At 40.1% G+C, this 21,941-nt stretch overlaps 1 protein-coding gene and 1 long non-coding RNA gene across 2 annotated transcripts in view; one reads left to right on the top strand and one right to left on the bottom strand.

Moving 5' to 3' along the window:
- Window positions 1-21,941, top strand: part of PDE4D (phosphodiesterase 4D) — a 798,342-nt gene that overhangs the window by 577,105 nt on the left and 199,296 nt on the right.
- Window positions 10,558-13,311, bottom strand: LOC118499230. The gene is made up of 2 exons (XR_004901756.1): window positions 12,643-13,311; window positions 10,558-12,134 (listed from the first exon to the last, which is right to left on the bottom strand). It is a non-coding gene; the product is annotated as an uncharacterized LOC118499230 (long non-coding RNA).

The following is a 21,941-nucleotide window of genomic DNA, read 5'->3' as shown; positions in this document are numbered from 1 at the left end:
AAGTTATTTAGAATTACAGGAGAAAGAACTGGAAGCATATTAGACATTGGTCAGCACATGTGAACCTTTGAAGAATAAGAAAGATTTCATGGTCTGAAACAGGTGAGGCTCAGGTGAAATGTCATCTCCTGAAAACTCCACACAGTGAGACTAGCATGAGCAAAGGACCTGAGATGAGATTGGAAGGGAGTTGAGACCAGATTTTAAGGTAACTTAAATGCCGTGATAAAGAATTTTAACTTGCTTCTGTAGGCAAGAGTAGTTATTCAAGGAGGTAACATAACCACATTTTCCCACTAACCCAAGCTATCTCCACCGTAGTTCTTTCCTTCATTCCTTTCCTTGCCTTCTACCCATCTTCCCTTCCTTCTTTCCATTCAACTGCACACAAAATCCCACCAGCGGTGTAGATAGAGTACAGTGCAGTAGGACTCAGGGACAGGGGCACGCCCAGGAGACAGCGTGGTAATTCCAATGAAAGCAGCTTTGGCTCTGAACGCTGTGCCTCTGTAGCTCGTGGGCTGCAGGAACATGAGCTGAGTTCAGTGTCCCGCAGCCAGAATCAGGAATGCTAAACCTGGAAGGGGCCTTAGAGATCAGCAAACCTAGTGGTCCTGACCTGACAACACATGGAAGCACCTGGACAGCTTTTTAAAAACACAGATTCCTGGTTCCCACCCTAGATCTGCCAACTCAGAGTATCCAAAATGGGGCCTAAGAATTAAGGCTTTTTCAAGTATTGTACTGCGCAGTGATTGAGAATGACTTACAGTCAATCTCTTCATTTTACTGATAAAATTACTAAGTCACAGAAAATTCAAGAGGTTTGCCAAAGTCAAGAACTAGTTAGTGTCAGAGTTGAACGCAAACTCTAGGCTCCCAATTCCCTACCCAGTACTCTAGCTCAGGGTGAATTCTTATCCTTCATTATAAAAGTAGACTTTCCTTTGTTCTCAGATACTCCTTAGAATATGAAATAAGAGCCCCTTTGTCTTGCAGAGCTTGTCTATAATGAATTTAAATAAGCTTACAAAGGAGAGGTTGTTGGCTGTATCTCCTCTCAAGTATTGTTAAACATTGGCCAGCACTGCAGTGTGGTTGGAGTGATTAACAAGGTTCCCGAAGCGGAGGACCCTTACTGTGACCCCTCTCAAGTTTTTGTCATACTATTATGTAGAGAAAAGTAAACACATCCATTCATTCCAGCAAAATGTCACGTTTTACGCAAAGATTTTAAACATGTGCTCAAGGCAGCTGGATAACATCTCTGAGCTCTGATAGGGGATATTAAAACAAAAATGTGTCTTTGGTTCAAGCTTTATTAAGTTAAAATGAATCCAATTGTTCAATCTTCCATTTAAATCTTTCGTTCAAAGATCGGGAAATTTGGGTTTGAGTCACTGACATCAATGAGACCATAGGCCAACACTGCCCTCCTTCATTAGCTCCAGTTTCCTCTTTGGCAAATGAGGATAAGAATCTACTCTGTCCCTACCCACCACTGCCTGATAGCTCAGGGTCACTCAGTGAATTCCAGTGAACAATAGCTATGAATGGGCTTTAGAAACAATGTAGGGCTATGTGAGGCAGAGGAGGAAAGGCTTTGGGGAAGATTAGCTTTTGTTTCCAGAGGATAGGTCACCATAGTCCAGCTCATCATTAGAGGCCCAGATGTTGCTCATGGACACAGCCAATTGCCAAAGAACCCAAGGCGCCCTGAGAGATTATTTCCATGTGGCCTGCGGGGCCAAGTTCCCTAGTGGGATTAGTGGCAAACGTGGTATTCAAACTCATAATTACATTGCAAGTTTAAAGGACAGCTGTGTACAGAGAAGCCAAGAGCAGAATAAGCATAGATGTGGTTAGGATTTTTTTTTCCTGTTGCCAAATTTATTTTCTAGTTCTTAACTTTGCAGGAAAAGAAAAAGAAGGGTAAAGTCATGTTTTACTATTTTTTAAAGTTATAAAGATTTTTTTTAAAAAAGAAAAAAGCAGGATCCTACATTGAGTGAATGCTTATAAAAAAAACTCTGATTTGGATTTCCTGAAGTATAGCCAATCTTGCCCTTTTCAAAATTTGGTCAAAATTAAATTTTAAAGGTCAGCAAAGTATGAAGTCATGTTAAGGGTTTTTCCTTCCAAACTAAGCTTTAAAAACTGATGTCTATTCTTTTTTAGATTTTTGCAGTAAATTATGAGAAAGAATAGAGTTTATTTTATAAGATATTTTCTGTAAAAGTAAGTACATTTCAAATTAAATGATCTACTAGTGGTACTCGTTTTATATAGGCAGGCTGGATGGAGATTAAGGTCCTGTTTACATACCATAATGGTACAGTGTAGCACTAAATATTTTACAGGCCAGAAATCAAAACAACTGCAGTTTCTATTAGGAAATACTGTGTCTGAGCATTCTAGTACTACCGTCCACAACCAGTTAGGGAAGTCTTCTCAGGGCTGAAACGCTGACCCATTATGGATGGCCTTGTTTACACTGTACTGAGAGCTTCACGTACCATTTCGGACTCCTCATTAAAAAAGCATAAGTCATTTTTAAAAAGAAATGTAAATGGGAAATAATCCAAAAGTAGGAGCCAAGATTATACAGAATAAATCCTACAAAAGGAAAAAAAAGGACAAATGCACACAGTTGAATTATCAGAATTTATCTAGAAAGTAAGTGAGTTGGCACAAATGGATGATTATATCCAAACACTTGAGATATATCGTTGCATAAAAATGAAAGGAATTTTAATGGCTCAACTTCGACAACACAGTTTATGTCTAAACCAAGGAGGTCAGCAATGACATCGCTTTGCAAGTCGAGATGATGGGAAGTCAAATTTATTTAGAAAGCAATCAGGCATTTTTCTCAGCTATGAATTTGGCAAGTCACTAGGATTGATAAACAGTCTCACCATGAATTTGGTGTCCCGAGGGGAAATATACCCCATTTTAACTTAGAAGCGGAAGCTCAGTGCAATTGCTACAGTCTGCGTGTCTTTTCTATGAACTCCGTTCCCTCGCAGCGGTGTCTGGCAATAGCAGGTGGCTGAGGACCATTTGTGGAATGGATGCACTTGCCATCATCTTCGGGCTGTAGTGATCATTTGAGTTTTACCTCTAAGGTGATAGCAAAATGCTTCTCATACCGGAAATGCTCTGAAGCTCAGTGAAGGGAAGCACAAATTGAATGCCACTCCAGCACTTCAGAAGCTATAGCCAAGATAATGCCCAGGTGGCTTCCTTCGCTTCCTCCAGAGAAACATACCTGGCACTAGAAGTGCATTTAATCTCTGAGTTCAGAACAGGAAGGGCCTTTGGCATTCCCAGTCTGAAGAACCAACCCAGCCCTCTTCCCATTGCAAATAAGCTACAAGAAAAGGTGAAGAGTGGCTTCATTCTGAATTTGGGTAAGCTATGCAATATTTCTAGACTTCCCCACAGCCTCTGGTCCCTGCTCCTAGAAATGCACGCCTTCCTGTGGTCTGGAGTCCGTTCTAACTAAGGCAAGCCTAGTTTGATACGGTACTTCTGAGACCTCTTGTCTCGAGTGGAGCGTGGATCCGAAGCCCGAGGGAAAGAGACTCTGAGTCCCGTATCTCCTCCATGATCCAGAGATAAATCCGCACATTAGCTTCACGCTTGAGCTGCTCTTCCAGAAAATGGATGAGTTGGCACAAACAGGTAACTATATCCAAATATTTGAGATATATCATTGCACAGAAATGAAAGGAATTTTAATGGCTAAAATGTGTAAACACAGTTAATGTCTAAGCAAAGGAGGTCAGCAATAACATCGCTTTGCAAGTGGAGATGCTTTGAGAAGAGGTCACGTCCGGGCTGATCCCCAGAAAAAGCATTCCTGGTTTCCTGACCGTCACCAAGGCAGTGCAGAGCAGACTGGCGTTCAGTCTTCGCACACACAGCTGTGAAATGCTTGTAAACTTACCCACATCTTCAGCACTGGGGTGGTAAGAAATATTTTAACGAAAATGCGTGTAAACAAAGAATAGTAGTGTTTGGGGTGGTGGAAGCTAAACCCAGTGTGAAAATGGTAGAATTGAAGAAATACTAGGTTTCACTTGGGCATCTTGGGGCACATTTGTTTTTAGTCCTGAGATGAATCGAATGTGAAATGTTTGACAGTTTAATATACTTTCAGTACTGCCAATTTGGTTCTGTATAATGTAGTGCACTAATTGTTTATGTACTAACAAATAAACCTCCAAAATCAAGTGTCTTAAAAAATATGTTCATTTTTCATCGAGTAATTGTGTGGGGAGGTGTGCAGGAGGGCAAGGAGGCTCGCCTCCTCACTCTCACTAAGGGCCCCCGTCTTGTGTTTCCACATCCTCCGTTGCGGCAGCACCTTGGGCATCCAGCTGATGGAAGGAGAAGGAGCGCAGAGATGAGCATGCGGGAGGAGTTACGAGCCAGTCCTGAAAGTGGCGTGCAGTATTTCTGCTCACATTGTGGCATGGTCAAATCTAATTGCAAGCAAAGCGTAGCAAAGGAGATTTCTTACATGCTCAGGAACCAGTGGAGAATCACATTTGGCAGACAGCAAACAGAACTTGCCATGTTTATGGTCCTGATTATTAAATTCTATGCTTTTTCAAGGTTGTTTGTCTTTAGTCAGGATAGTATACAAAGCCGTTTCCAGGAAACACGAAAAATTTCTTTACTCTTCAATATCACTGTTGAAAAAGACCCCACAGCCTCTTTAGCAGCGTGTCCCACCCAATGTCTTAAAACCTCTGAAGGATAATTTGTAAGCATGTATATTTCACCCAGTATAAGAACTCACAAGCATTGTCTTGCTGGTGTTGCATTGTACAAGTTCTTTATGTATCTTGTAAATTAACCCCTTATCAGATGTTTCATTGGCAAATATGTTCTCCCATTCAGTGGGTTCCCTTTTCATTCTGTTGATTGTTTCTTTTGCTGTGCAAAAGCTTTTTGATTTGATGTAGTCCCATTTACTTTTTTTACTCTGTTTTTCTTTCCCAAGGAGGGAAAGGAGATAAACTGACAAAAATATTGCTACGGGAGAGGTCTGAGATTTTACTGCCTGCGTTTTCTTCTAGGATTTTTATGGTTTCGCAATTGTTTTATCTATTTTGAATTTATTCTTGTGTATGGTGTGATTCGCTGGTCTAGTTTCTTTTCTTTCCTTCTTTTTTTTTTTTTTTGCATGTACCTGTCCAATTTTCCTGATGACGTTTATTGAAGAGATTGTCTTTACTGTATGCTGTTGCATCCTTTGTCAAATATTAATTGACCATAACAGCATGGGTTTATTTGTGGGCTCTCTGTTCTGTTTCATTGATCTGTATGTCTGTTCTTATGCCAACACAAGGCTGTTTTTTTGTTCTTTTTTTCCTAGATTTCTTCTTTATTTATTTTTAGAGAGAGGAGAAAGGAAAGAAAAAGAGAGGGAGAGAAACATCAATGTGAGAAGTATTGATCGATTGCCTTTCACATGTGCCTGGACTGGTGACCAAACCCACAACCCAGGCAGGCATGTGCCCTGACTGGGAACTGAACTGGTGTGGTGACCTTTGGCTTCATGGCATGACACCTAACCAACTGAGCCACACCAGTCAGGGCCAGGCTGTTGTGATCACAGTGGCCTTGTAGTAAATTTCTTTAAAGAGTACATACAGATGGCTAATAGACATGAAAAATGCTCAAGGTCACTAAGCATCAGAAAGATGCAAATTGAAACCACAATGAGATCACACCTGTCAGAATGACTGTTTTCAATAAATCAACAAACAACAAGTGCTGGCCGGGATGTGGAGAAAAGGGAACCCTTGTGCACTGTTGGTGAGAATGCGGGCTGGTGCAGCCACTGTGGAAAGCAGTATGGAGATATCTCAAAAAATTAAGAATGGAACTGCCTTATGGACCCAGCTATCCCACTTTGTATCCTAAGAAACTTGAAACACACATTCAAAAGAATACAAGGAGGAACACCCCAAAATGGAATTTACTTATAAAAAATAGTGTATTTATTCTTACATGTGTAAACTTCAACCACCTACAAAGTGCCCTCCATTTGATGCAATACGTCTATCTAAACTCTTTTTCCCACCGCTCAAATCAGTGTTCGAACTCAGATTTAATTCCTTTTAGTGTTTCTGCCATTTTTTGTTTCATCTCTTCTACTTTGGCAAAATGTTTCCCTTTAAGGACTTTTCTCATCCAGGGAAACAAACAAACAAAAAAAGTGGCTTGGGGGTGAGATAAGTGAATAGGGAAGGTGGGGCAGGGGGTCATGCTGTTTTGAGTCAAAAACTGCTGAACACTCAGTGTTGTGGGCAGGTGTGCTGGTTAGCCACCCACATGAAATGAGCAGGTGCATTGAAAGAGTCTTCAAAAAAATTTACTGAAGCCCAATGCAGCCTCCACAACACCACCAGCTGATACACACTGATACAGATGGGTTCCTAGAACACTCACCTAGTGGGGCAAGTCTGTACTACAGGGGGCCTGCCCTCCAGAAGATAATTCCGGTTTTTTGGGTCCCCCCTTGTATATACACCCCTACATTCATTGCATCATTATTTACAATAGCCAAAAGATCTAGAAACAGACCAAGCTACCATCATTAGACAAGTGGGGGGAAAGCTATGATACATTTACACAATGGAATACTACTCAGCTGCAAAACAAGGCAATCTTACCTTTTGCAACAGCATGGATGGACCTAGAGATTATTATGCTAAGTGAAATAAGCCAGTCAGAGAAATATCATGTGATTTCACACATGGGGAATCTAATGAACAAAATAAACTGAAAAACAAAATAGAAACAGAGGCATGGACACATGGAACAGACTGACAGCTGTCAGAGGGGAGGGGTTTGAGGGACTGGATGAAAGAAGTTGAAGGGATTAAGAAAATACATTTTATATATATATATTACATACAGCAGTGTGTTGAGAGCCAGAAGGAAAGGGGGGTGGGAGAGAGGTGGAGGTGGGCAACAGGAGAGGAAGGGGAATGGAAACAGACTTTGCTGGGGCGATGGGAGGATGAGGCAGCAGGCAGGAGATGTTTTATTCACCTGTGCACTTCAGACCTTCATGGTGTTGCCAACCAGTGTCAACCCACTGGGGCAATAAAAATAAATAAATTAAAAAATGATATATGAAGGAAAGCTAATCTTAACGTGGCCAAACAGAACAAGAGATATGCTGTTTGATGTGATTGTTTACATCTTCATTTTTACTCTCCGTGATATGTTTTTAAAGAATTGCAGAAGAAACTGATTGCTTATGGCAATCATAGGATACTATTATTATTTGTTTCCCTTGGTGGGGCTGAAGAAGCTCTCCTCTGTTCCCTTTTACCCCCATTAAAGTGGGAAAACCCATCTGCTTGGATCATTGAGGTTAGAAACTGAGTAATATTACTTTTCCAGAATAGATATAATAGTAGGGCATCTAAATCGTTTCCTGACCTGTTTGAGGGAGAGTCCAGACCCAGAAAAAATGTGGTGTATGAGTTTTCATATTTCTTAGTGGAAAAGAAACAGACTTAAGTTACACATTTTTCAAGGCAATTGTAAAACTATTACTGTTTTTTATATAATCTTGCCTAAACTTATTTAATGTTCTTAATATATATTATTTTAAATGGGAAGCATTTTCACAAGGGAGTCACAATCAAACAATTCTTATTGACTCAATTAAATCATTTGGAAATTAATTCTTAATAAGTCTAAATACAGGAATAGCTAGGGATGAGACTGAGAACCGCATTTGAAAAGCCCACCCCTCAAAAACAAGCCATCATCTTTGTGGAGACGGGTGTGGTTTGAAGCACACCCCCTTCAGACCGTCCAGGTGACTCTAATATCCCACCTGGTGGAACCACTGCCCACTTCCCTAGGACGGGTCGATAACCGCTGTTCTGGAAAAATAAACATGTACAAATAGCAAGAAAAATTCTGAAAATATGAGTAAGCTTTGAAAACTAGGGCTATAAAAAAAAGAGCGAGAAGGAAAGAATGAAGACAAATTGCCCTCTGTAAAAATGTACCTTCTAGGGAGTGGTCTGGTGCGGCCTGTCCACTCTCAGCCCCGACGTGGCTTCTCCCGTCCAGCACGGCCTCAAATGCAGGGTCACTGTGGGACGATGAGCATCAGGTGTGGGCCCCTCACTGGCCGAGGCCCTTGCCAAGCTCTACGAGAAAGGGGTAATAGCAGCCTCACACAGTTATAAGTTTTGTAAAATCGGCAAAAGTAAGAACTTTTTGCATTAGTTTTAAAGCAGACTCCCCAAATCGCATGGTCTTTATGTGCCATAAAACCTGGAACCCACCCCTGATTCCTTGGCTGGCGGTGGTCAGACAGGAGTTTATTCAAAACAACCCCTATTAAACCCCTATTTAGCCCCTATTAAAATGCCTTTTAACACACCAGCTTTCTAAGTGCCTTTCCAGATGACTTCTTCAAACAAACTAATGAACCTCATTAGCTGATAAGATTCTTTGTTTAAAAAAAGGGGTTCCTAGCTAAAATAAAAAATAATAACCACCTGCCAGAGGAAAAGAAGGGGAAGGGCCTAGTTAAAGAACAAGTATAAACGACCCATGGACATGGACCACAGTGTGGGGATTGACTGTGGGAGCAGGGAGGGGTAGAGGAGAGCAACGGAGTAGGGGGTGGGCGGGGGGGGGGGGGAGAATTGAGACAACTCTAACAGAACAACAATTAAGAGGACATAGACCTGGCTGGTGTGGCTCAATGAATTGAGCACTGGCCTCCAAACCACAGACTTGCCAGTTCAATTCCCTACCGGGGCACATGCCTGGGTTGCAGGCCAGAGCCCCAATAGAGGGTACGTGAAAGGCAACCACGTAGTGATATTTTTCTCCCCCTCTCCCTCCCTTCCCCTCTGTCTAAAATAAATAAATAAAATCTTTTAATAAAAAATAAAAATAAATATTTGAATAATAATCTTCATATGAAGTAAAGCCACACAGGTAACCATGGTAAATAATAACTAGGATATAGTAAGTAGTGCTGCATCTAATGACATTAGTGCATTCATAATATTTATTGAGGAACTACTATGTGCTGGGGATATATTACAAATGCATAAACAAAATGGATAAAAATCTCTGCATTTGTAGAGCTTACAACCCAATGAGAAGGGTAAGATAAACAAAATAACAAAGTTTACCAGGGGCTGATAAATGCTGGGGAGAAAAATAAAAAGGAAAGGAGGCTAGAAAGGTGAGGAAATTAGTATGGCAATTTTATTTTTTAATGGCAACCTAATTATTTTCAGTTTTTGGAGATATAATTGACATAAAACATTATGTAAGTTTTAAGCATACAACATAGTGATTTTATAAATATATATATTTATATATATATTGCAAAATGATTACCACAATAAGGTGAGCCAACACATCTACCACCTTTTATAGTGACAACTCTTTTTTTGCAGTGAGACTTTTTGAAATTGCTTTCTTAGCCACTCAAAAATATGCAATACAACATTATTAACTGCAGTCGCCACTCCATACCTTATATCCCTGAACTCACTCATCGTACAGCTGGAAGCTTGTGCCCTTTGACCACCTTCACCCACTTTTCCCACACCCCACCCTCCAGCCCTGCAGCTGCCAGTCTGTTCTCTGTATCTACAAGTTGTTCTTTTTTTAGATTGCACATGTAAGTGAAATCGTACAGTGTCTGTTGTACTTTTTCTGATTTATGCCACTTAACATAATGCCCTCAAGTTTCGTCTGTGTTCTTGCAAATGGCAGGATTTTCTTATTTTTATAGCTGAATAATATTACATTGTGTGTGTGTGTGTGTGTGTGTGTGTGTGTGTGTGACGTTTTCCTCTGCTCATCGCTCCATGGACACTCAGGCTGTTTTCATGTCTTGACCATTGAAAATAATATTGCAATAAACAAGGGGGAGTTACAGCTATCTCTTCAAGATAGTGATTTCATTTCCTTTGAATATATACCCAGAACTGAGATTGCTGGATCACAGAGTGGGGCTATTTTTTACTTCTTGAGGAACCTCCATACCTTTTTCCATACTGACTACACCAATTTACCTTCCCACCAGCAGTGCACAGTGGTTTCTCTCACTGAAAAGCTAGAAAAGGCTAGGAGATTAAGGTGACAACTTTAAATAGAGTAGCCTGGGATGGTCTCACCATGAAGGTGACGGTGGGCTGATTCCTGGGTAAAGAATATTCCACGCAGAGGATGCATACACACGTGTTCAAAGGTCAGCCAGGGGGCTAAGAGTCTGAGGCTCAGGGAGCGAGAGGGACTGGGTACAGGGGGAGACTGGAGAGGCCTCGGGGGCCCGCATCGGTCACGGAGGGCCTGAGCCACTGTGGGGACAGTGCTGTCAGGGAGAGAGAGGTTTTCCTGTCCACCTTTCTTTAATCCTCACAGTGGGACAAATAATAAAACTGATGTAAAACCGGAGAAAACCCAGTTAATATATACCCATGTGAGGTTATAAACGATACTCCAAGAAATGATGAACCAGCCAGCTTGTTACACGTTCCAGACAAACGGTGCACTTGTGAAGATGCCAAAGGACAAAGACACTGAGGCTTGGCTGTTCATTAGTGGGAAATCTAAACAAAGTTTGGGTTTGGATCGTAAATTTCTTAGAGGAGTCACAAGTGTTGTTTATGTTAGCTTTTCTGCCCTGGCTTCCTTAACCTGAGCAGTAAGGGTCTCTCTTAGCCCCCGCTCAAGCAAGGAGGGCACCTTCACGGGGAAGACTTGTTTCCTGCATTCAAGGAGATGAGGTCGGGTCAAGGTGTCCGTCTTGTAACTTTAATTCAAAGTAATCAGTATGCAATGGAGGGATATTTTGGGGTGGCCTGCTCTGGGCCCAACAGTACTTGCTTCGAATAAAACAGGAAGCCATCGGAGGATGGCAGTGGGAGCTCACAGGGATCTGACTTAGTTTTGACAGGCTCGCTCTGCTGTATCAAGAGTAAGTGTGTGGGTGGGGAGAAGTAAGGGGCGCACCATTAAATATCGGTGTTCCAGTTTGGGCTTATTGAAGCAACTTTAGCTGTTCTGTAGCACAGAAATAATTAATTAATTAATGCAGAAATACCCCACCCCTACCCGGTTAACGAAGGCTTTCCCCTTTTGGGTTTTAGCTTGATGAAGCCAGGTTTTGAGGGAAGCGGCATTTTGGAAATAGAATAGCTTTGATATGGTCTCAGAGAGCCGATGGTTGGCAGGAAAACACAACTGAGGGAATCCTGGGGGCTGCATCTGACAGGCAGGTCCAGCCCAGCCAGGAGACATGGGCTTTACTGGTCTTCCCATCCATACTTGTGCTCATACTCTGAGATCCACAGTGCAAGCAGGATGTAAGTGCAAGGAGTACGTGCTTGCACAGTGAAGCCTGAATGAAATTTGCAGGTAAACTTAGGGCTACCAACAACTATGAAAACAGACAGTTTCTGCTGTCAGCATATATTCAAGTTAAATGTGTGTGTGTGTGTATGACTCTGGAAGTGTTCATTATTTCTAGAGAATTGCTGCAAATACAGACCTTAATCTGCTGGCTGCAGACTTTGCCCTAACTCCAGCACCATGGTCCCTCGTGAGGACCCATTTGATACCCTTTTTAAAGCAGAGTTTCAGTTAAGAAGGATTCCTTTAAGATAATCATGGGGAAAAAAAGTAACCTATAAACCTCAAATAAAGAAATTCTTGGTTTGGGCTTTAAAAATTTTAGATCTAATAAACATTTTTCAGAAAAAAATGACCTTTACTACCTCATTAGGCAAAAACCTACTAAGCGAGTCTAGCTTGTCCCTTCTGGTATCTGGTCCAAATATCAAACTCACACTATCATTTTCATCTGGAATCCCCTCATTGCCCTGCATTACTTGGGAGTGTCATTGACAGATCAGAAACAAATGTTGCTTCCAGCAATCACATGGTATTTTTACTGATAAATAAGCATACATCTTTCCACCTTTGTTCCAGGCTTTTATTTATATAATCCATGCATTAAAATAAAGGGTAAAATGTTCATTCTTAATGTTAGGCCTCTGTGCAAATATACATATTATGCAAGGTAATTTGCACACCTCACTTACCTGCATGATTCCCTATGTCACAGGTGTGCACAGGTAACCAGATTCTTAGTGATCGAGGACAAAGAATTGAACTGAACACACAAAGTTTATAGTGTAAAGAAAGAGGGAAGATTTATTAAGTGATAGTACACTCCACAGGACACCGGAGTGGGCCAACTCTGAGCAGAGAAGGGGCCACGTGGGCTGGGGGATTCTATTCTTATAGGGCAGAAGCACCTTCGCTAGTCTTTGGCGGGCTTTTCCTGCGCAGGTACAAGGAGTTGGATTTCAAAGCTACTACGCATGTGTGGTTTCCCATGACTTTCTTGATTGGCTACTGGAGAAGGGAGTCCCACAATGTTATTTCATTATAATGATATTATAATGAATCAGGGGTAGCACGCAGGCGCATTCTATGATTCAGAGTTATCCCAGAAAACAGGAACAACCGTCTTAGGGGGTCTTTGTCATGTATAGGTATTTTCTACCTCAGCCCTGCAGGGGCCTCTGGAGCTTCCTTCCTGACTGTCTCCTGCCTCACCTACACTGGCTAAATATTGTGTTCTCTCAGTATCCTACTTAAATTTGAGACACAGATTTTCATTGATTGGGAAAAACTGGCATTTGTACATGTCATTGTAAAATGCTGTTTTGTGCAGTCTCATCTCTAGATAATCTGAACACAGTAAATACTAAAATGGGGAATTTTGAGACGCAGTTTTTCATCACTCCAAAGAAGCTATTAGACCCTCAGGGGAATCTTGAATGGGAAGTATCACTAGTATTTATTTAGAGCAGATTTCATAGCCTTGTGATATTGACAACAGTGAAAAAACTATTATAAAGACAAAAAGTACTTTTTTAAGTAACTGTTTGATATTGGTTACACTATTAAGTTCAAGGGTAAACCATCCTCTCCCCTCCCCTTGAGTGGCAGGCACCAAAATAAATGTCGTTATACAACCAATAGCATGGGTTTCAATATACATGGGAGATTCGGGCACGGGAAAATAATAGCAACGCAGCTGCAAGTTGAATTCCTCACGGTACACCCAGCAGCCAGAGCGCTGAGGCCTAAAGGGCTGTGTCTGCTCCTTACAGTCACCGGAGCCCCACAGAGGTTGCTGGGACCTCCACATCTGCCCTGGTTCCTAGCAGGAAATTGTTCTCTCTCCTTAGTCAGGAATATCTAGAGAAAAATCAACAGTCTCCACCCTGCCCGCAGTGTTTCCTCATTGGAATTGTGGAGTGGGGCGGAGACGTCAAAGCAGCTGAAGCTGTAAGAACAATCTGGCCCCAGCACCCGTCACCTCCTTGATTGTTGGGGTCGGTGCCGGTGACCAGCCCTCAGTCCTCTCTCCCTCATCTGCCCAAAGCAGTGTCCTCCCAAACAGAGAATAGCCTAGATGCAAAGTCCCCCTCAAAGATAAAGAGCAATAACAATAAAGTAAGATTAGCTGCTAAGTATTGGGAATAGACTAGCTGCCAGGCAGCGTGGTAACATTTTTTCTCTTCTAATCCTTACAGTGGCCCTGGAGCTAGATATCAGGAAGTGGAGGCTTAGAAAAGTGCAGTAAAGCTGCCCAACAGCATGCAACTAGAAAGAGGCAGAGCCAAGATTCGACGTTTAACCCGTATTTTCTAACCCCCATCCTCACAGGAACATTTTTGGTCTTTCCCCACTTGCCAGCAGAGGTCGCACTAAAACAGAGTCCCAGGATTAACCTTGGCATGCAATATCTGTAAGTTGATCAGAAGGCTACTTTCAAAGAGTTAGCATTTGAAGTTCCGTCCAGGTGAGGAGTCTAAGAGATGTTAATTGTCCGTTAACAGGAGGCTGTGCGATAGAGACATGAACACAGGGGCCGTTCTCCCAGGCTCCAGAATTAAACCGGTTGAGTTTGAAACCCACTTACGAACTGCATAGCCTTGAACACATTGCATCACACAGGGCCACTTCTCTGTGCCTCAGATTCCTCATGGATCGAGTGGGAAACACTGTGCCAACTTTAGAGGGTCCTCTTGAGGATTCAATGCGATGATGCATATAAAGCGCAGAGCACAATGCCTGGCAAATGGAAAGTGTCCCAACAGCTTTATTATTATTATCACCACTATGGTTCTGATTCTCACCGTCATTATTGTACTCAGATATCGCTACTCAGGGAATGAAGTGTTGCTTTGGTTTGCCCCAGACCTAACCATTCCCAGGGGGAGCTCCTAGGTTTTGATATGTAAAAGAACTGATTAGCATGCCTTTTGGTGGGGGATGGGCAGTACTTTGGTTTATTTTGATACTTGTTGATTTCTTTTTAATTTAAAGATCAATGTGTTTATTTTAGCAAATACAACAAATAAAACAATTTGGAAGTACACAACTTAGCAGGTCACAGTCTTCCCCATCTCACTCCCTGGACTGGTACTCCTTGCCTCACTTTCCACAAATGCACATGGCCCTACCTACCAGGCTGGACCATGTGAAATTGCCGTCTTCATAGGTCCCCACTCTTCTTCCATGTGAACCCTCAAATTGAGCCGGACACTCAATGCCCTGTTTTGTACACACGCCTTACTTATCCCTTCTTGGGTTTGCTTTTGTCCCTTCACTGTTACTACACACCTTCCACCCCATTGTCTCAGGTGTCTCAGGCTGCCCTAACAAAGTACCATTGACTGGGTGCACAAGAGAAATTTATTTCTCACAGTTGCGGAGGCTGGGAAGTCCAAGAGCAAGGTGCCAGCAGATTCAGTGTCTGGTGAGGGCCTACTCCTCCTCACAGGGGGGAAGAGGCAAGGGCACTCTCTGGGCCTCTTTTACGAGGGCACTAATCCCATTCCTGAGGGCTCCACCCTCCTGACCTAATCACCTCCTGAAGGCCCCACCTCCACATAAGATCACATTGTGAATTAAGTTTCAAATTATGAATTTTTTTGCAAGGGAAGGAATAATGACAAAGTATCATGATGAAAATGTAATAATGATTTTATTATATTTTCAAAGAGCGATTAAGAATAAGTTCATGTAGCTCATCCCTTTAGGGAAGCTTACAATCCTAATTAAAATGTTTAGTTACTTGGGTTTGGCCTTTCAACCAAAAATATATAAGAAATATAAAGAAAGACAGTGATTGGCTACAATTTTGTATTATTACCCAGAGCATATAAGGATATAGTTTGGTTTTCTAACATTTCTCTTTGTTAAATTTATTGGGATGACATTGGTTAATAAGATCTCATAGGTTTCAAATGTGCACTTCTATGGCACATGATCTGTGTACTACATTGTGTGCCCACCACCCAAAGTCAAATCATCTCCCATGTATTTGTCCCCTTTACCCTTTATTGTCCCCCAGCCCCCTTCCCTCTCTGGTAACCACCATACTGTTGTCTGTGTCTATGAGTTTCAGTTTTGTATCCCACATATGAGAAATCATATAGTTCTTAGCTTTTTCTGAGTGATTTACTTTGCTTAGCATAATATTCTCAAGGTCCATCCATGTTGTCACAAATGGCGATATTTCATCTTGCCTGGGGCTGAGTAGTATTCCATTGTATATGTGGGCCACATCTTCTTTATCCAGTCCTCTATCGAAGGACACTTTGGTTGTCTCCATGTCTTGTCCACCATGGATAATGCGACAATAAATGTGGGGGTGCATATATCTTTGAGAATAAATGTTTTCAATTTGGGGGGATAGATATGCAAAATAGGGATTGCTGGGTCATAGTAACTCTGTTCTTAATTTCTTGAGGAGCCTCCATACTGTTTTCCATAGTGACTGTACGAGTTATATTCCCGCCAGCAGTGAATGAGGGTTCCTTTTTCTCCACAACCTCCCCAACACTTGTTATTATTTCCTGTCGTGTTAATAATAGACATTCTACCAGGTGAGAGGTGGTATCTCACCGTAGTTTTCATCTGCATTTCCCTAATAGCTACTGAAGTTGAACACCTTTTCATGTATCTGTTGGCCATTTGTATGTCTTCTTGGGAGAGGTATCTGTTCAGGTCCTCTGCCCATTTTTTAATTATATTGTTTGTTTAGTGTTGTTATATGAGTTCTTCATATATTTGGGCATTAACCCCTTGTCAGAACTGTTATTTGCAAATATCATCTCCCATTCAGTTGGTTGCCTTTATGTTTTGTTGGTTTCTTCTGCTGCACAGAAGCTCTTTAGTTTAATATAGTCCCATGCATTTATTTTTGCCTTTACTTGCTTCGTCCTTGGATTCAAAGCCAGAAAATGTTCTCTGCAACCAAGGTTCATGAGATAGTACCTGTGTTTTCTTCTACATAAGTTATCGTTTCAGATCCTACATTTAGGTCTTTGATCCATTTTCAGTTCATTTCTGTACATGAAGACAAACTATAATCTAGTTTCATTCTTTTGCATGTGGTTTTCCAATTTTCCCAGCATTATTTACTGAAGAGGCTTTCTTTTCTCCATTGTGTATGTTTTTGGCTCTTTTGTCAGAAATTATTCACCCAAATATATATGGTTTTATTTCTGGACTCTCAATTCTGTTCCACTGGTCATAGTCCTGTGGTGCAGTTTGAAGTCAGGTAGCTATGATACCTTCAGCTTTGTTCTTTTCTCTCATGATTGCTTTGCCTGTTCTGAGTCTTTTGTGGTTACATGCAAATCTGATCATTTTTTTTGTTCTATTCCTTTAAAAAATGACATTGCATTTTGAGGGAGATGGCATTAAATCTGTGAATTGCTTTAGGTACTATGGTGATTTTAGCTCTGTTGATTCTTTCAATTCATGAGCACAGAATGTCTTTCCATTTAATTGTGTTTTTTTATCTCTTTTAGTAATGCATTGTAGTTTTCAGTATATAGGGCCTTGACATCTTTTGTTAAGTTTATTCCTAGGTATTCTTTTAGTTGCAGTTGCAAAAGGAATTTGTTTTTCATTTCTTTTTCTGAAATTTCATTGTTAGTATATGGGAAAGCAGTGGATTTTTTTGTACACTGATTTTGTGTCCTGCAACTTTATTCTATTTGTTTATTGTTTCTAATAATTTTTTGGTGGAGTCTTTAGAGTTTTCTGTTTACAATATGATGTCATCTGCAAAAGGTGACACTTTTACTTCTTCATTCCCAGCTTAGATGCCTTTTATTTCTTTCTCTTGCCTGAATGCTCTGGCTGGGACTTCCAGAACTGTGTTGAATAGGAGAGGTGAGAGTGGGCATCCTTGTTTTGTTCCTGATTTTAGAGGAAAAGCTTCCAATATTTCACCACTGATTATGAGATTAGCTGAAGGTCTGTCATATATGGCCTTCATTATGTTAAAGTACTTTCCTTCCATACCCATTTCATTGAGTGTTTTCATCATAAATAATTGTCATACCATATTGAATACTGTTCTGCATGTATTGATAAGATCATATGGTTTTTACCTTCATTTTGTTAATGTGATATATTACATTGATCAATTTGCATATATTGAACCATCTTTGTGGCTGGAATGAACCCCACTTGATTGTGATGTGTTATTTATTTTTTTTTTAGATTTCATTATTATTTTTTTTAGAGAGGGAAGGGAGGGAGAAAGAGCGAGAGAGAAACATCAATATGTGGTTGCTGGGGGTCATGGCCTGCAACCCAGGCATGTGCCCTGACTGGGAATCAAACCTGCGACACTTTGGTTCGCAGCCTGCACTCAATCCACTGAGCTACGCCAGCCAGGGCCGTGATGTGTTATTTTTTAATGTATTGTTGTATTCAGTTTGCTAGTATTCTGTTTAGGGGTTTTGATCTGTACTTATCAGAGATATCGATCTGTAGTTTCCTCTTTTGTGCTATCCCTGCCAGCTTTTGGTATCAGGGCTATGTTGACCTCATAAAATATGCTAGGAAGTATTGCCTCTTCTTCAATTTTCTGGAAGAGTTTGAGAAGGATAGGCATTAAATATTATTTAAATGTTTGGTAGAATTCACTACTGAACCCATCTGGTCCTGGACTTGTATTTTGGGGAAGGTTTTTAATGGTTGTTTCCATTTCCTCACTGTTGATCAGTCTTTTAGATTTTCCAGTTCTTCATGTTTCAGTTTAGGAAGATTATATATGAATTCAACATTGGAATTTTGACAGACACAAACTTTCAGTCTGTAGGCCCTACCCCAACTCTACTCTGTTAACATTATTAAAAATTATTATTAAAAAAATAAATATTTTTATTTCCCCTTCAAAGAAGCACAGCCCTCAGCTTCTTAAACTCCTTCTACATTCATTGTCTATATCACATTCTCTGATTGCCTGATTAACACAGTTTAATAATTTATTATTTATATAATATTTAATACAGATATGTCACGTTTTGTTCTTTTTCTCTGTTGCTTTATGTTATATTGTCTTAACTAGATTTAAATGCCTTACACAGAAGCGCTATGTTTAAATCTCTGTATTCAATCAAGTCCTAACCTAAGGATATAGGAGAAACTGTAGTAGTTTGTTCACTGAATCTTTGGTAATGCAAAGTCTGTTATTCTATAAAGCCATTCACCAATACTGGCATTTGCTAATGGTTCTGCCTAGGGATTCTGTAATATTATTGTATTACTTTTTCTTGATAATGAATTTGGATTATAGGAACATTTAATGTAATAGAAGTCAACCATGCGAATGATCTCAGATCCTGGACCCACCTCCCCCCAAAAACTACATTCTGAGAAAACTTGCTACCAAAATTTAGAGTGATTCCCCAGACCATTAAATGATACTGCTGTGACCTTACCCCAACCCGATAGGTATTCAGTTATTAGTTATAAAAATTCAGTTAAGGTTTTTCAAGGTTTTGTTGTTTTTTTTCAAGTAGAAATCTCATAAAACATCAGTGATCATTTTTAGATCTTCATTCTCAGTCTGTTTATAAACCAATATTAATATTTTAGATTCATATAATTTTATCAATATTTAGTAATCACTTCCTATATATTGTGAGGTTTTATTTTTTGGATAATATTTAAGAGGTTGTTTTCATGAGTCTTTTTAAAAGTTTGTTTTTTCAATTACAGTTTACGTTCATTATTGTTTTGTGTTAGTTCTCGGTGGACAGCATAGTGGTTAGACAGTCATATACTTTACAAGGTGGCTCCCCCAATATTTCCAGTACGCACCTGGCATCATAAATAGTTATTACAATATTACTTGGGACATTTCCTACATTGTAATTTATATCCTTGTGACTTTTCTGTAACTACCAATTTGTACTTCTTAATCCCTTCACCTTTTCACCCAGCTGCCACCTCCTTTCCCTCTGGTAACCATTAGTCTGTTCTCTGTATCTATGAGTCTGTTTCTATTTTGTTTCTTTGTTTATTTTGCTTTTTTAGATTCCACATATAAGTGAAATTATATGGGTCTTTCTCTGTCTGATGTATTTCACATGGCATAACACCCTCTAGGTTCATCCATGCTGCTTCAGCTTCTTAAACTCCTTTTACATTCATGAGTCTTTATTGACTCATGAACTTGAGGCCTTCAAGTTTATTTACAATAAGATTTTCCTGAAAGCATTATGCTAAGCAACATAAGCCAGGCGGTGAAAGACAAATACCATATGATCTCACCTTTAACAGGAACCTAAACAACAAAACAAAGAAACAAGCAAAATATAACCAAAGACAATGAAATAGAGGACAGGCTGACAGTGTCCAGAGGGGAGAGGGGAGGGAATTTCAGGGGAATTTCAGGGGAAAAGGGGAAGGGTTTACAGGAAGAAGTATAAAGGACACATGGATAAAAACTAGGGTGGGTGGAAATGGGAGGGAGGAGAGGAGGACTGGGTGGGTGGGTTGGAATGGGTGTAAAAGATAGAAAATTGTACTGCAACAACAATTAAAATAAAAAATATTTTAAAAAATAAAATCAAAGTAAAAAATTTTCCTTATTTAAGAAAATGAGCTCCATCTAGTGGACAATGTGTAACATTACAACCTGCAAAGAAAACTATCAAAGTTCCTAGAATATTCCATATTAAGCTTTTTATGACCTATTAATAAATTTTTTGTCCTAGTAGTATTTCAAAATTTTAACTGTTTTAAGATATTTATCAGTATTTGTTATGAACCTTGTAGTGGAGAGTCTGTAAGACTTGCTTAAATTAATTGGAAAAAATATAATAATAAAAAAACACAAGTTACTGATTTTTTGGTTATATCAATATTTACTCAATTGAACTAAGAAAAGTAAACTATAAATTATACTCCTTTATCTCCCATATATTTTTTAAAGATTTTATTTATTTATTTTTAGGGAGGGAAGGGAAGGAGGGAGAGAGAGAGAGAGAGAGAGAGAGGGAGGGAGAGAAACATCAATGTGTGGTTGCTGGAGGTTATGACCTGCAACCCAGGAATGTACCCTGGCTGGGAATCGAACCTGGGACACTTTGGTTCCCAGCCCGCACTCAATCCACTGAGCTACGCCAGCCAGGGCTTATCTCCCATATTTTTGTTAAAGTGTAGCAAGGAGGAAGTTCTTACTTTTTATTTTCTTAAACAGTGAGAACACATGAGACCGTGCACGTAGAGGGTGGTGTGGCTGTCAACAATGCAATATACAGATGCTGTATTATATAACAGTGCACTTGAAACCTATGCACTTTTATTAACTAACCTCCATAAATTCAGTAAAATTTAAAATACGTCAGTAAGAACATCTTGATAGTCAAGGGAAATCAATATAAGCCTTTTTTTTTATGTGTTCACACTATTAAGTCATCCTCATGCTGATGAGCTTTCATGACTAAAGAAATTTCTTCTCCTCCTCCTCTCCAGAGTTCTTGCATATCTTTCAGCTGTATACTTAATTCCTTCAAATGCCCTCTTTAAATAAAATACTACTCTTCTATGAAGACTTCTCAGATACCCCAGCCTGGATTAATCTCATCTCCTTCAGCTTTTGTATCTCATTGTGCTCATATCAGGTGGCTAGTAAATGCATATTTAATTCAGCAAACCCGAGAAGAGCCTGCCAGAGATCCCTAATATGTCTCTCTAGTGATTGGAGGCCCCTTTCCCCTGTTGGCCTTCCTCAGGATTGCCAAAAGTCCCACGAACATGACGCGCCTCTCTAGGTGAAACAAATGTCCCCTGTATGGGTGTCACAGTTATGAACACACATTTATAGTTTACATAATTATACGCCGGAGCCAGAAGAACTTCATGAGCAACAGATGATTAAATCCAGTTAGCTCGTTAATTTTGGCCAGGCAACTTTCCTAAGGGTCACTATTCGTGTCTATAAAATGAGTCTATTCACCTAGATGGTCTTTCATTGTCCTTTAAGGACCAAATACATGCATTTATAAAGACATACAATTCTAAGAAAATGTTAAATTGGAAGCCATATTTGTGACCGGTAAAGCTACATTATGAGTTTTCCCTCTTTTTTAAAAGAACTAGATGGACGGAGTCAATTTAGTCATAGAGTCATGGGTGAGCCATGAAACATCCAGTCCCCAGCTTTTTCTTCCACTTGGGCTTCTAAGCCTTGGCTCATAACACTATTTATTAATGATTCCAATGGGGAAAGTAAAATAAAGTTTTGAAATTAGCTGGCTAATAGTTGGAATAAAGGTTCCAATAGGGAAAAATATTGGTAACAACTAAACTTGAACTCATTTATTTATTTATTCACTCAACAATCTTTAACCACATTCCTGAGCTATTACCCTCCTCGCATAAGAACACATGTGAGCTGACTTTATTTTAGTGCTGGTTGATGTTTGACTAGAAATGCACTCTGTGGAAAGATTATGTAGAGTATAAGGGCTGTGATGTTAAAAACTGTGCACGTGTGATTCTTTTTTCCCTCAACTCTAAAATCTGTG

The sequence above is a fragment of the Phyllostomus discolor genome, chromosome 3, assembly GCF_004126475.2.
Source record: "Phyllostomus discolor isolate MPI-MPIP mPhyDis1 chromosome 3, mPhyDis1.pri.v3, whole genome shotgun sequence".
NCBI lineage: Eukaryota > Metazoa > Chordata > Mammalia > Chiroptera > Phyllostomidae > Phyllostomus > Phyllostomus discolor.
The sequence above is the reverse complement of the archived record's forward strand: the minus strand, read 5'-3'. Positions and strand labels throughout refer to the sequence as shown.